Source organism: Lutjanus erythropterus, chromosome 17 (genome assembly GCF_056507025.1).
Source record: "Lutjanus erythropterus isolate fLutEry1 chromosome 17, fLutEry1.hap2, whole genome shotgun sequence".
In the NCBI taxonomy this organism is placed as follows: Eukaryota; Metazoa; Chordata; class Actinopteri; order Lutjaniformes; family Lutjanidae; genus Lutjanus; species Lutjanus erythropterus.
The window spans coordinates 16,858,860-16,875,634 of record NC_139333.1 but is presented as its reverse complement, the minus strand read 5'-3'; positions in this window follow the sequence as shown (position 1 = coordinate 16,875,634).

Below are 16,775 nucleotides of genomic sequence, written 5' to 3'. Positions count from 1 at the left end.
CACGTTCCAACAAGTGACACAGAAGTGACCTCTAAGATGTCCTTATGGTTAAAAAAAACTTGATAATTGCCCTCTGGGGTGACCTTCTAGTGGACAAAACGCAATGCAGTGCCATATAGGCTGCCCTACATGCTAGAAAACTGTAGTAGCTGTTGTACAATTAAACAATTTTAATGTAAACAAGGACTTCGAAATGTTTCACCTTAAATGCATTTTCGCTACGCTGGTGCCCCACCACGTACAGGTGGCGTCCTTTTTTTTAATTATTTTTTGCCCCTACCCCTCAGACAGCTTGAGTCCGCCACTGTACTGCATCACAACTTTTTAAAAAACCCACAGCTTGGCACTCCAGAATCATAACAAGGTTGGAGTAGAGGCATCAAAACGAGTTGTCACACGTCATAATGCTTCAGTTGCGTGCTTATTTTGAAATACTCATTATTTCAAGAAAGTTTCTAATTATAATCACTCACAGGACTTTTTTTTTTCTTTCAATACAAATGCTGATAACATTCAACTTCACCTGCAAGGTTCACCTCAGGCTGAACATGTGACAAAAAAATAAGCGGCATCATCCTCTCTCAAAGATCAGCCTGATATTAAGAGGTTTGTCCTTCGATGTGGCGACACCTTTCAGAGTGCTTATGCTCCCTCTTCAACATCAGTGGTGTGCATTTGAGCAAGGATGTAAAGAAAAGCGATGCAGCCTGCCAAAGTGCTACTCCAGATAATCCTCATTTATACTCAACAGTGTACTTATTAGCTGCAGGCGCTCTTGGAGAGAAGCCACTCCAGAACCCTGCAGGAGTGTTTGCCGTGTGGGTTTTTGCTGTAAATGGCAAGAAACCTATTTACCGCAACTGTGTCTATGAAGGGCGCATATATAATGTAAATGTCCTTCATTCGATTTTAAATAATGCCCCTCTCAGATCAGTTTCATACAACACGGTCAAGAAAACATGTTGCTCTGAACTCTCTCAGGTAGCACACATGCAGTTTGAACAGAAGGCTTTTTGACCTGAGCTCTGAGTCTGTCCGTTAAAAGAGAATCTACATTCCCAGTGTGCACTTCGAGCTTGTTACAGGGAGGTGACAGCTCTGGAGGTGACAGGTGGTCTTAAGGCTTCATTGTGCTTTGCAATTTCGTAGCGCTCGCGGCTGCCAGGCGTACATTTGTGAAGTGCTGTGCCTCCCCTGCTGTTTTAGATGTGTTGACAATGGACACGATTAAATGTCCTCAAAATAGGTACATTAGTGCAATTTTTGCCATTTGTGCAGCGGCCAGTATAGTCACATAATGACTAATGAATGATGAATAAATTAAACATTGTAGAGGCAAAATTGCACTGACAAATTCAGGACTGAAACATGAATCCAAGTTATAATTTCATCTAGATGGATACAAAACCTTCACAAGATGACTGGGGCTTCATGTCCGGCTGATATACTTTTCAAGAAGTAGAAAGCAGAAAGGAAGAAGAAACTACCACTAAATATGAAAACAATATTGTTTTTTTTTTAGCAGTATTATGTTAATACCATATAAACTACTTCTCACTAAATTCTAATCAAGTGTGAGGATAAATCACTGTCCATTCTGTTACGAAGACAGAACATGAAGGAAATTCCCTGATATACTATTTTTTCTGAGGTTTGTTTATGCTTAAGATGTCTATGGGAATATATTTTCTGTTTGTGCAAGTGTTTCTGTATGATTTAATTTCCACGCTGTCTTCATCTGTTCATTTAATGACCATCAGTATTCATTCTTCTTCCAGAAAAACATAATTAATTGGATTATTGGAAAAGACAGTATGCACTGTAGAAATTTGTTTTAACTTTAAAAAGTGGTTGTCATGGCTGACTTACAATTTTAAGTTGACTGATTTTGAAAAGACAAGTTGTGGTAATTTCTAATGATTCAAAACGAATAAAATTCATATTGTGATAACAATAAAGTTGAAAAAACTCAACATTTCAAGGCAGCTTACTGTAATAGATTTGTGAGTTTTGAGTCTAACTAATAATCTTAAGATCATTTACTTTTCATCTTTACATAAACTTGAATATTTTAGTTTTAGAAAGAAACTGAAACTGAATGATGGTTATTAAAACCATTTAACTGATGGTAGTTGATTGGTGTCTGTACTGCACATTCATTCAACTCATCATTTCAAGACAAAAGACTTTAAGTCTCATGTTTATAAGTTCTGAAGTCTCCTGAAAATAAATTTTAAGATTAATTAACTTGAATAAATAAACTTGTATATTTATGTTAAGTTATTGAGAAAAGCTAAGTTGAATGGCTAAATTCCTGTATGTTTTTTTAATCATATATAATAAAATGGTGCCCTTTTTTTTTTTTTTGGAAAAGTTGAATTGTAGACAACCTGAAACTCAGAAAGCAGGGTAATGAGAACGCGTAAAAGAGAATTTGTGAACACGCATTATTGATTCATGAATGTCAGCAAGGAGAGGTTGAGAAGTTTCCACATGACAAATGTGCTATTTCTGCCCCTTTTCAATTACAGCGGGGAGTAGATGCTGTTATTCCATTTCAGATTGTGTCACAAAGTGTGAATCAGCTGACGTTTCCCCACAGTCAGTTTCAAACAAAGAGGTTCATCCCCACAGTTTCAGTTTGTTCGTATCAGCACTGACAAAGAGCCACTGACAGATATCCAGTACAGCACACCATGTATATCTAATGTTGTAGACACTGACTTAGTGTCAGGGGTCCAGAGTGTAACATTTATGTGCGTCTATTGGCAGAATATGGCAGAAAACTAATATAATATTCATAAGGATGTTTTCTAGCTGACCTTCTAAATTCTTATGTACACACACACTGAGCAGGTTCTTGTGAATACGATCACGCTAATAGTTGCAGGCGAACACTAGGGGTGGCTAATCAACCATGTGTCTGAACGAGATCCAAGGAGAGACTAAAATCTGAGGGCTTTTGACCAAACACGCCGATGGCTGTTCCAAGGTGTGACGGCCTGTTATTTTTCAAAATGACAGTTAAGTGAACAGAGGTCATCGCTAAGTACTGTAGAGGGATGTGCTGGAAATATTCAGAGTGACTGCTGTGCTGAACCTGAGTCACTGCTGGCAAATGGATGTCTGGTCTGGTCCAACCCTGTTGGTCACATCGTCGGGCTTTTACAGATATGAAAGTGTATTTTTATTCCACCGAGCCTGCTGTTTGATGACGTTCAGAGTCTGGTTTGGACAAGTTGCCACGCATTGTATATTTGGATATTTTGATCATAATGCAGAGATGCATGAGTGTGTCTCGCCTGGTGTCAGCTGTTTGTGCGTTGGAGTGGGAAGCCATGACGTCCACTGTGATGTTAAGCACCAAGTGCAGGACTGGAAGAGGAAATTATGATTATGCTCTCTAAATAATGGAAATGGACACCTACAATAGGTATAAATTATGTAACTACTAAATGCTGCTTTAGACTTTTGTTTTTTAAAAAAGAAAAACTTTTGCTTATAGTTACATAACCACTGTCTTTGTCGCACCAACAATTTGGCATACCAGTGTTTCCTGAAGTCAGCTTATATTTAGTGTTAATGGATGAATTAATCTTTTAAAAAAAGAAAAGCTGATTTTAGCTTCTCAAATGTGAATATTTCTGGTTTCTTTTCTCCTCTATGACAGTAAACTGGATATCTTTGGGTCATGGACAAAACAAGACATTTCCAACATTTTTTTTTTTTTTTTTTTACCACTTTCTGACATTTTATGGACCAAACAATCAATTGATTAATTGAGGAAATGATGGACAGATTGATCAGTAATGAAAGTGATAATTAGCTGCAGTCCCAAACAAAATCATGCAATTACAGAAACATTTTAGAGCAGGAATAGTTTCATTATTTGAAAATAAAGTGCATTCTCTGTCATAGCCAACAGCTCCTGACTTGAACTCATTCGAAACTAATCTAAATTCTGATTTCTGACATTTAAATTCACCCCTCTGCATTACTTTTTGTGCACCTCTATGTCCATATGCAATCATATATAAGTGAAAATATAAACTTGATACGCAGGTCACAGTAAATGCAAGCATTGCATCAACCCATCTGTTCACAGAGGCATACAGTAGGTATCCAATTAACCTCATTCTAACTGATATGTAATCACCCATATGTTAAACCATACGTTTCTTCACAGGCCAATTAAAAAGCTGTGCAAATGAAAGAAAACAGGGTCAGGAGACTTCTGTTTGTTGCTGTAGCACCACTGTACATACACATACACACAATCGCAGTTACATCTTTAAACATGAGCATTATTACATGTAGACTGCACCACTACATGCTTATTTTTAGAAAAGCAGCTGCTTAACTAAAACACCATGTTTTTCCTTTCTGGTGACAAAGTCAAATCTCTGTGTATCGGTGCCAGAACGTGTTCCCTCCCCTCTATAAATATGACCTATAATTCAGTTTTCTTTTCGTTGCCCTCGCTGATAACATTAAAAAACGTCCCTGGGATTAATTGGATAAAGTAGGGGAGACCTTGACTTTGTCTTTTGTGTAAGTTGTCACTATGCACTTAACTCGACCACCAGATGGCATCTGCACAAACAGTCTGATTGTCATACATGATGCAAGTCTGTGGTTCGGCAGGTCGCGCCGACTGCATCAGAGTTCATAAATGCATGTGAATGGGCGGGCTGCCTGTCATGGGTCAGAGCAGGAATGAAGTCTCTCGAGTTCGCTGATTCACTTATGATGGGAGAGTATGGATTTTTATTCCTGTTTGTCTTGGTTTGTCTCCAGTATTACAGAGAGATGGTGATTAATCTGTCACTTTCAGCAATATAATTCATGGGGGTGTGTCAGAAAACGAATGTGCCAAACCACCCAATATAATTGTGATTTTTTCCCCCCCTGCCAGTGCACAATGTAAATCAAACTGTCCAGGATTTAACTCCAGGAGACATTAATGTCAGCGTGCTTTACATATAACAGGCAGGATAAAAGAAATGAGCTAACAAATATCTGTGATGTTCCAAGTATAATGTGGTTATCCTTGCTTTTTGCGCACTTTTTGCTTCTACAACCTCAATTCCAAAAAAGTTGGGACATTGTGTAAAATGGGAATTAAAAGAGTGCAGCGATTTGCAAATCCTTTTCTACCTATATTCAGTTGAATACAGCACCAAGACAAGATATTTCATGTTCAAACTGATAAACTTTATTGTATTTTGTAAATATACAGTCATTCTGAACTCATTCATCTTTTCTTTTAACACCACTCAGCAGCATTTGGGGACACTAAACCCAAACTCTTTTACTATGAAGAATGTGTCAGGATGGCAACGTATGTTGTTTCAAAACCTGCATGTACCTTTTAGCACTAGTGGTGCCTTCACGGATGTGACAGTTCCCCATGATGCAATGGGCAGTATAACAGCTCCATACCATCACAGATTTGAGGTAATGCTTCTAGCAATCTGGATGGTCCTTTTCCTCTTTGTCCCCCAGAGGACACAACGTCCATTATTTCTAAAAATAATCAGGAATATGGGCACAACATACATTTCCACTCTATGTCAGTCCATCTCAGATGAGACAAAGAAAGTCACAGCTTGTTTTTGTGTTTGTTTCTTAGGCTACTGTTAAAATGATGTTGTCTTAATAACACCCCTGTTGAAGACAGAGCTCGTTTTTAATTTATGCTGTGTGCAGACGCTAAAAACAACCCCACATTTTGGAAAAGGTCCCTTGAATATTTGCTGAAATGCTCCCACATTATGTCGTATATAATATTACATGACACATGTGCCAACCAACCCTAAAATCAGTGTGCCAACCAATTCTGCTCAGGCTATTTAATGAAGAAGATGTGTAACAAACCAGCATTATAATGAAGAGCTGTGGTGCTGCAGACATGTCCCGGCCGACAAATCTTGTTCTTGAGGTGTAAGAAAACATGTTCGTTTAAAGCAGACACCAACAAATGTCACATCATTTTAATCTGAATAGTTTTTTTTTCAGTGAAAATGAAACTTGTGATGCAAAAATGATCTTTTCTAATTGTGAATCAGATCACAATCGCAGTATCTGTCAAAATACTTGCAAATATCGAGCAGCCCTGACTCGAGTTAGGCCTGTAATTTCAGATCTGCCAAAATAATCACAATATGATTATTTCACCATCATGTGGTCCTGTTAGTCAAAGACCTGAAATGCTACACTCACCAAAACTGTTGTGACTTTCAGACATTCAGATGAATGCAGGTCTAGAAAAGCACATTTTGATGTATTTTTGTTTCTGTGATGTTCAAAGGACCAGAAAATAGCTGTGTGCCAGTCAACCCCTGTTTAGGGTGACCAAATGTGGGACAAAGAGTGTTTGTGTGGGACAATGTGGGACACCTACGCTGAGAGAATTACAATATGACCTACTGCAACTTTCATATGTGTTAAAATACCATTAAATACACTATACTGTACAGACTTAAGAAAGCATAATTATTTGGTACAGATCCCCACAAAAATCATGAGAAAAGGAGAACGATGATGTAAAAAAATATATTATTTCCTTTCATACTGCAAATAATATCACAATTGCAGTATCAGTCAAAATAATTGCAGGCCCTACCTGAGTATAGGCTAAAATTTGGATGTTGAAAAACACACATTTCTGTGACCATTATATTTCTGTTCTATTTGACTTTTGAAAACCAGAACCAACCAAAATGTGGGACATTGTCTCAATATGTGACATATGGCACAAAAGATAGAAATCCTGTGCAGTCCCACATAAAGAGGGACACCTTACCCCTGTCACCTGTCAACCCCGGTCTCCCCTAAACATAAAGAAACTATACAATATACAGGTTACTTTTAAATAGCTGCATAAATTTAACAAATTTAAATAAATTAGTAAGTTTGACAGAATTTGAATTTAACTTCCGCCCAATGGCGGCAGCCATCTTGGCGCCAGGTGAACACCTGTGCCACATGTTTTGCAAGCTGAGGGATATTTTAGCTGCGAAAAGCTGCACGTTTTCTCCGGAAAGTGGACATTTTCTACCAACTTGCTGGTCATATTGACGTCCTTTTATTCACGCACGACACTGTGGCGGTTGTCAATAACACAAACACGTGCCTAAGTGCTGACAACACTGCAGGTGATGAGGAGAAGTTTGCCTGTCAGCAGTGCTCTGCCGTCGGTCGCTTCAGGAAGACTTTGTGGAGGAATAATCGCGTTTCAGCTCTTGGACACAAACTTGCTGTTGAAGCTGGAAGCGGCTGTTTTCCTGGAGCTGTGGAAAAACCTTTGGAGTGCTCTGCTGAGACTGTGAGGATAGACGCTTCTCCTCCTCGGCAAGGTAAGTGAGCTGATGCGTGTCTGTGTGCAGTTTGTGTCTGTGGGCCTGGGAGCACCAGGTTGTGCCATGTGGCTGCTCTTCATGTTTCTCAGAGGTGCCTCTTTGGCATCTGCTGGATGCTGATTTCCTCTTCAATCCTGCTGCCTGGATACAGTATGTGCAGTGTTTGCTTATTGTTGTTAAGGCTGTGGGCTAACGCGTCTGTGATTGTTTGTCAGGTGCGTTATGGTGTTTTGATTTACATTATAGTGAAATATAAGTGCTAATATTTAAATGTTGTGGGCTGAGTTGCAGCTGTTCCTGTTGTTTTTTTTGCTGTCAGATGGTAGAACTGGATTCAGGGATGCAAGACAGTTTGTTGTCTCACACACACACAACTAGTTCTCTGGACTAGGACGGGAGACCGGGAGCAATTGAAACAGGGGTCAGTTGTAACACACCCCAATCAGAAACAAGCTAAAGTGATGATACTTGCTCTCTGCTTGTGGAACAGGAGATAATTTCAACAAAAAAAATGATTTTGAGATCTGGAAGTTTGGATGTTCAGTATTTTTCTTCTGCTGTATGAAGTTTAGATGATTGTGAATTTAAAGTTGCATCAATTTTATCTCTAGCTTATTGCTATAAAATTAACATGAACAAACCATGGTAATGTAAGTGTTGCTAGCTAGACCACAAGAGTTTGGCTGCAACATAGGGCTGGGTATCATTTAAAAATGTTCAATATTATAGTTACACCTTGATTTTGATACTGGTTCCTGAACAATGTTTTCTTTCCTTTCGTTCCTTTTTCAGCTCCTTTTTACACACTCAAAGCAGTTTCATAACATGAAAATATGAACTTATTTTACCACAAAGTGGTTAAACTTAAGTTGTTTGTTTCAGCACTTTTGTTTTATGTTTAAGCGCCTTTGTATTTTCCACTTAAAGCAGCGTTACAACCTAGAAAATAAACCACAACTTGATTCATTTATTCATTTATTTTATCTATTTACTCCGCCATTTGGTCCACTGTAAGCAGCTTGTTTGTCTGTGTTAACATCCTTTTCTATGTCACTAAATTTAAATTTAGTAAACTCTATTCAAATAATTAAAATTACCCCTGGAATAGTTGCAGAGTCTTCTGCAAAAATAGAAATAGACTTATGCTTTGAATGGATACAACGCCTGATGTCTAAGAGAATTTCTTCTTGCATTAAATAAAATAATATAGTCTTGTCATTATTAGTGAAAATATATTATTAATCAGTACATAGACATTTGTTCCTTATATCATTCAAGGACTCTGTGAGTTATGAATGAAAATGTGAAAAAATATTGCAGTTACCCCCAATCCCCTATTGGCTACTGGCGTCATGGGAAACTTAACATGGCTATTGTCACGTAAGGTTCTTATCGTCACAATTCCTCTGCACACATCATATCTGCAAAGCATTAATAAAACAACTTAAATCAATTGGTTTATGTGACAGCTTGCTTTACTGTTTTTCATATCATAATTGCATCTAAAGTGCTGAGCTCCTGTTCTGTGGATTACACCGCTGCTAAACTCAGCTGCGCTCATTGCCAATCTTAAGCTTTATCAATGCTACGTAACATTTCAGAGACCGGGACAAACAATAATTTTGAATATGTTTAAGTTAATAACTATTATCTGCTGCATATCTGGCTTTTTTTATGCAGCCGTTGGATTTAGATTAATCCATCTCAGTTCACTAAACAGCAGCCTATATTCTGCTTGTTGCCTGAATTACTTTTGCTCTCCATTTAATTTGCCTTTGAGGAGGACTTTTACTGTTTTCACTCTCCAGTTTCTGTTGTGCTGAGCTGAGTGTATGCCTCTGGGAAGCGACAGGGTCAGAGTTGCCAAATATCAACTCTGTACATATTTAGTTTTGACATAATAAATCTGTTTTATGTGACTTGTCTGCTTGCTGATATCAAATAGCCTGAGAAGACGGGGTTTGCTCAACTCGAGTCATTTAAGGTATCATGTTTGTGCGACGATTAGCTACCAGCTGGGTGTGCAGCCCTTTCCGTGAAGGACATAGACACTGTGTCAAGGTCTCAGATAATATAGCAATACTGCCTTCAGAATAAAATGTATTGTTATGCTTGACATAACACATTTGCAGCAGCAGCAGAGGAGATTCCTAATATGACATTATGCAGTAAAAGAGCTGATTAGTGTTTCCTAATGAAGTGGGTGTAAGCTGAAAAGCAGCCAATTTTGTGACTCGACCAGAAAGACGCCGCCTTAGTAAACACACGGACTCCCACTCTGTCGAGGAAAATGGATGTCCATCAGTAATTTTAGAAAAGCTGGAGCAGATTGTCATGTGGGGGAGTCATTACTTTGATTGAGAACAGCTGGTGGCATATTCTCCAGTTTCACCTCAGGTTGCCCTTTGTGGAAGTGTCGCTCTCCGTGGTGCTGAAATACTGGCTAAGAGGCAGGACAGTCCACAGTTTTCTGCTTGGTATTACTCATGATGAGACTGACCCAGGTTCCTGTTTTTGAAAGATTAGAGTTCCTTTTTTCATCACAAACATAGTACAATAAACCATGGAAGGATAGCAAACTAGAGTCTGATCTGTCCATCTGATCTCGACAGATATATATAAGATTTTAGGGTATATCATTGATATTTTTAAGCATCATTAACTAAACACTCATCTAATGGGTAATTGGGTTGCAACTACCGATTATTTTCACTTTTGATTAATCTGCCAATTATTTTCATGATCACTTAATTGTTGAATTCAGGAAAATGTTAAAAAAAGTGAAAATTTTCATCACAATTTCCCTAAACTCATAATAACACCTTCAAATTGCTTCTTTTGTCCAACCAACAGTCTGAAACCCAAAGACTCTTCATTTACTTTAAGAAAAGCAGCAAATCCTTACATTTAAGAACCTGGAACCAGCAAATGTTTGAGAAAATAGATAGCAACTGATTTCCTTTGATCAAGTAATCAATTAATTGACTAATCCTTCCGGCTCTATAAGGTAAGCTGAAGAAATTATTGAGCTTACTTTGTTTCCATTACAATAAATAACCAGAACAAATGGTTCCAGGTGGTCTCAACAATCTTCCATAATTCCTCATAAATTACTTTTTTTTTTCAACTGAAATTCCTTTACCATTCTAGTTGTTAACAAAGTTTTAGCACTGAAACGATTAAGCATCAAAGTCTGATAATTGGTTAAGTGTTTGTCATTTATTAAGGGGAAATACCAATTATTTTCAGGTTCTAACTTCTCCAATATGAGGATTTGCTGCCTTTTATCTATTTTATATCAATACGGTTTCTTCCTTCCCAAAACCGATTTCGATACCTGAACTTTGTGTATCAGCTGATACCAAGTACCAATCAGATACCACATATATATATATATATATTTATGTATTTATTTATTTAAACAATGTTGTACCTCTAACCCTGTATCTTTCCTGTTTTGGGGATAATAAATTATCTGGTATCGAATCGGGGTAGATGCTTGTTTTCTCGTTGATACCTGATCCGGCATTTTCAGCTGCATCGTAGACATTTCCAATACCGGTACTGGAAGAACCCAAAGTATGTTTGGGTCTTGGACTGTTGAAGATGTCACTTTGGACTCTGGGAAACTTAAATTGGTATTTTCTGTCATTTTTCATGCACCACAATCTTGTAAAAATAACTGGCAGATTAATCAATAATAGAAAAAAAAAATATGTTACAGTTGTCTACAGGCCATTTTATTTCACGTTTGTTAAGATGAGATGTTGACTTAAGTGCTCAAATCTGATCAAGGTCAGCTCAGGTTAATGCGTCTCTCTCTAGCCTGTACATTAAAAGGTCATCTCCAGCTCTGTCTTATTTACTCTTGTCTACTTTCTCAATCTATCCAGGAATTTGAAAAGTTTTCACTCCCTTCCATCTTTTCTTTTCAGCTTTCAGAAGAGCTTATGGTTTTGGCTTCACTGTGCAATCAAGGAATAGCATTATTATCTCTTATCTTTGCCCCTTCACTGCCCTGGAAAAGATGTGAGAGGAAGCATCTCACAATAACTGATGTCACGGAGTGTTTACTGTGAAAAGTCAGGCACACCTTGACATTTGGACACAACAAAAAAAGAAAGTAATAAAGTGAAATTGCTGCTGCTCTCCTGGTTAATGGAAAAGGTGAAATCCACAGAGTCGCCTCGTGGTGTGGAAACAATGTGACTGGCGAGGTCAAAGTTGCAGTAATTAGATGTGATTCCTGCCAGGCAGCGGTGCTTTGATTGAACTGTTTTATCACTATCCTCTTTAATCTATGCCAAGGGTGAACATTTGGATTGAGAAGACCTGCAGTGCATTTATAGTCATGGGTGGGGGAGTTCTGGACACTATCTCCCACTCCTCAGGGCTTTATGGCAAAGGAACAGAGAGCAATAATGTTTATCATAGGTTTAATGACAGCTGTTCTCGTCTCGTGGGAACTGTTATGTGCGTCGCGTTCTTAAAACTTCCACAGTTAAATTGAAATGTCATAGGATTACAGTTGGGTGCCATGAATAGGTAGCCTACAAGAGCATAAGAGTCTAATATCTAGTTGTAGAAACTAACTTGATCTGTGTCACATGTAAAATTGGTAAAAAGGTTCTTCAGTACTATAAAGCAGCCCTTCCCTAAGACTGTCACAGGAGGTTTTATTTGGGTTGCCAAGTAAATAAAAGACTATGGAGGAAATTCTGCCAATTTAAGAGTCATATCTGCAGTACACCTTTTATAAAGCATTTAAAATGTGTATATTGTTTTACTGATGAGAGGGAAAAATGCACTTATTTTGTCTCATTCATGAAGTAAGCTAGAATTTTCTATGTTGTTTTCCTTATAAGATGAAATAAAAACAGGACGTCCTGTTAATTCAGCCTAAAAGAATTCATTTTTATTTATTTATTTTTGTATTAAACATGGATATGTTTTCACTTAAGTGTCAAGATAATGTAGATTGATGTGAAAAAGGTCAGGAAAGTTCATTTATCCACAGATGAACTTGTCCCAGAATTTATTGATGAGGCCGATTGTGTTTTTTAAAAACTGGGTCTCCAGGAAAAACATTTGGGAAACAATGTTATAAAGTGTATTTATTATTTTAAATCTAAGATTGTGTTAGTCTGTCTCTCTCCTCCTACTGAAGATGTACATATTTAAAAATGGGTCACAATATATACTTTGATTTCTAAAAAAGACTGAACAGACTGAATGATTTCATAAAACAGATGTAGACTGTAGTTTGTTTTATCTAACATTACTCATACAGGAGTATATGGTGAATTGTTAAGTCAGTCATGGATTAATACACTTTTGGAGTTCAAGTGAACATTTGTAGCAGCTGAAGGACAATGTGACAACATTGTCATTTATAGGTATTTCATCATTTTTGCAACCATGAAGGTTTCTGGCACAGAGAAATTAAGTCATATCAAGCTATGGTTACACAGGCAGCATCACTAGGATCAATTCATTGTTGATTTTTGTCTTTTTGATTTTGATTTGTTGACAACAAGATAGAAAATCCCAGACTTATTGCCCGAGGACTTAGTTTGTCTCAGACATTCAGACGAGTGATATCAACGTTTTGCATCTACTGTTGTTCTCGCTGTAGTTACCCATTGGGAAATGTTTTACTAAAACACTACTTTCAGTGCACACATTCACATAAGTGATGAAATGTTGAAGGAATAATTCAACATTTTGGGAAATATGCAAAGAGTTAGATAAGAGGACTGATTCTGCTCTCATATCATGTTTTGATTTAAAGCAGAGAGAAGAAAAGAGGGAAACCACAAGCCTGACTCTGGTAACAAACATCATTCTGAAGCTCACTAATGGGACCAGTAACATCCTGCAGTCTCCACTGTTTGTCCGACAGATGAACCCAGCCAAGAAATAGTCTAGCACAGAAAACTAAACTAACCGCCAAGCTAAGCGAGCCAGCTGTTGGAGTGTTGTGTCTACGATGCCACATAATTTATTGGTACTTGGTATCGACCAATACGCAAAGTTCAGGTACTCAAGATCATATCAGGATGGTAAAAAAGGAATCAGAATATTTCTAGTCTATATTTAACAAATATGAAGGTGGTATCAATTCTCATAGTCCAAAATTATCACAAGGATTTGTTAAAATTAGGGATGTCAACCAGAATGTTCTTGACTGGTTATGCATGTTGTTCTCTTGGCTAATTTGCATATAAACATGCAGGCTTTGCTCGCTAGCAGTCACCGAGTAAAAAATGAACCTCGGTGTGGGAACGTTTTCTCCAGACAACAAACTAGAATGTAAATTGTGTGATGCTACCCCTCGGTTTAGCACTGTGCTGTACCACATTAAAAACAAACACCGAAATGCCATGACCGAGAATGCAAGCAGTTAAAGGTCACGTTGTGGTAGCCACATGGAGGAAGTGTGATGCGTGCCAGCCGTTACCCGGTTGATGTGCCGAATGACTGCGAACAACAGAACGATGAGCTAAAAGTCAAGCTAGCTAGAACAGACATGCTTGTTTGACAACCAGGAGCTGCCTCAAGCGTTGGAGACATGGGGACAATAGGTGCCTCTTTTATTTCACGTCATTTTGCATTGTTGTCTTAAAAATGAACTAATGTTAATGAGTGTGAAAGAAAAAACGAACCAAAACTAACAGCCCTAGTTAGAAGTAAAATGTGTGTCTGTCCAATCACTATATTCCCTCTTAATCAGTTAGAATGGACAGTTGTCATTTCCATCTCATGCATAACATGAGGAGGATATTTTAGCTCTTTTCCGATCTGTGACAAGTCCAATAAATCTCAGGCTCTCTCTCTAGGTCAAGTATTCCATCACTGTGCCAAAAACAGGTGGGCCATATTCTTGGCGAGACTTGTCCCCCTCCTGTCCACTGTCTGTCCTCTGTAGGCTGCGTCCTTGTCCGCCTGTGTCACTCCGCACCGGGACTGATGTGATCTGACTGACAATGGCTGTCTGTCTGCCAGGTGCTATCTTTAATCCTGCTTTACAGAAGTCCCTCCCAGCTGCTAAAAGGACAGACGAACTAACACTGGAGGAAAAGGAATTGGATATGAGACAAAAACAGGATGTAAAATTCGCTGCTGATTGTAGAAACCAGCGTGAGTCACCTATTCATCATTTTTATTACAGCTGCTTGGCAAACACTGAACAGGTAACCAAAACTTTAAAACGTTTTTCATGTCTGCTTGTACGGGATTTACCAAAACCTCTTTCTGACCTGTTCAAATCAACAAATCTGATACACAACCTATATAGCAGGGATGCTCAATAATATCAACACTAGAGGTTGGACTGATATAAACATTTCAAGCTGTTTTGATATTGAGACAAATCCCAGACAGAACTGGTAATTACTGAATTTTACCCCCAGGTGTCTCGTGTGACTAAGCCATTCCCGAGTGGAACAAACTACAACCCTCTGTCTGTTGAAACACTAGAGGGCTTTTAATTTGAAATCAATACAGGACATGTTGACTTCATATTCAAACCGTAATGCAGTAACTTTAAGAGGGCAGATGGGAGTAGATCAAAACAAGACTCCGCATTTACCTTTACATCTGCTGCATTACTGATGAGCTAAAGCTAGCTATGTTAGCTACCTCGCAAACACAGCAAACAGTGCAGTCCACATTTCCCATGATTCCTACTGGTGTTCAAACACAGGTGTGTCATTGAATGATTGAAGATGCGGAGAGCCTCTTGTCGTCCTGTGTTACTCACCAGAATGTTACATTACAAATGACCCCACCCTAATTAGCACAGCGTCCATATCAGCCTATGAAGGCTTTATGATAAAAAAACAAGAATTTCTGCTGCTGTTACAAGCCTTTAAGATGACGCTTTAATTATGCGCATGCTACGTGAGTTTAAGTGTCTCAGACAGACAGCAAAGTTACGATTTGCGATGCTTGCTCAGAGTCAGTCCTGCGAGTAGGAGCCGCATTCATTCTTTCAACACTAAAAATTTAATTGCCAGTCTTAAGAGCCCTCATCCCAGCTCCACCAGCAAGCTATTAATACTACAGCTATGATTGGATTTTCCCCAGTGAATGTGTACATTTTGAGAAGGCATTGTATTTTATGTCTGCGTCTGCCAGCAGGCCATCATGGAAAGAGCAGACACAGTAATATCTTAATTCTACTTCGGGGCCTGATGTTCTCTGCAATTAAGTGGAAAAAATATTGTGCATCCCCACTATAGAGATGTGCATCATTACAGGCTTTAGTTTAGATGTCAACAGGAAGTGATTTTAACAGACACATTTTACATTTTTTAAAAGGGCAAGGACGCGTAAAAACAAGTTTAAAGCGTTCATTAATATTATGTTGTACATTCTTTTAATGTCTTTTAATGATTAGTGTGTCATTAACTATATAATAACAATGTAAGTGTTTTTGTCTTTTCCTCCATTTGCATCAGCAGTAATTGCTACTTGCTAGCAATTAATGTCTACTGGCTTTTTGTCTTTTGGCATTTGCTCTGCTCGTGGTTATGTACACATTCTTTATTTATCAAAGCTTTTCTTCTCTACCAATGCTAAAATCATATGAAAAAAATCAAATCAAATAGGGGCAGCCATCAAAACATATTTACTTTCAGTAGAACAGAAGAATAACATTACTTTGTTTTAGCCATTAAAGACACTTTTTGTAAATCCTTTATGTTCTTGTTGCTGTTACAGATAGTTTGATATTCCTCAAGAAAAATACTGTTTAAGATAACATTATGCACTTTGCCATCAAAATATAATCACACAGTAAAGTCATATCTGTAACCACATGAGTAAAGAACCATACCCTGTCACATTTGAGCAATAAATCATAACTACACCGGAAAACACTGAGAGGCCTCAGTCTTCAGATACTAACATAGACTCTCAAAAACATTACAGACAATATGTTACAAGCTAACGGCAGCATACTGTAATACACTTTATGTATCATATGTACAAAATGTTCTTTTAGAGGCAATGTGATAAAACCACAAACCACCATAACAATCAAATAATTCTACAAAACCGATCTATACCTAGTATTGAACATGTAGGAGAGAAAATTGTTGCTTTCTTCTGTCTGATATGTCTTTGTCCTTTGAGGATACTCTGACAAAACGTTATAGGCTTTTAAATGATGAAAATGTACATATACAGTGTGTATATGAAATGTGTTAGTTAGTCCATTGTGACATATTGTAGATCAACACTTAGTTTTCCTTTTGTTGAACTAAAGCACGTTTATTGGCAGGACAAATCAAAGCACAGTTACACAGAGAATGATCTTTATCCTCAAAGCGCTCTTCAGCACAGCGGCAGTCCGTTCAGTCAAACGTGCACAGATCGCACACATTCCAAAGAAGTGAATTGATTCACATG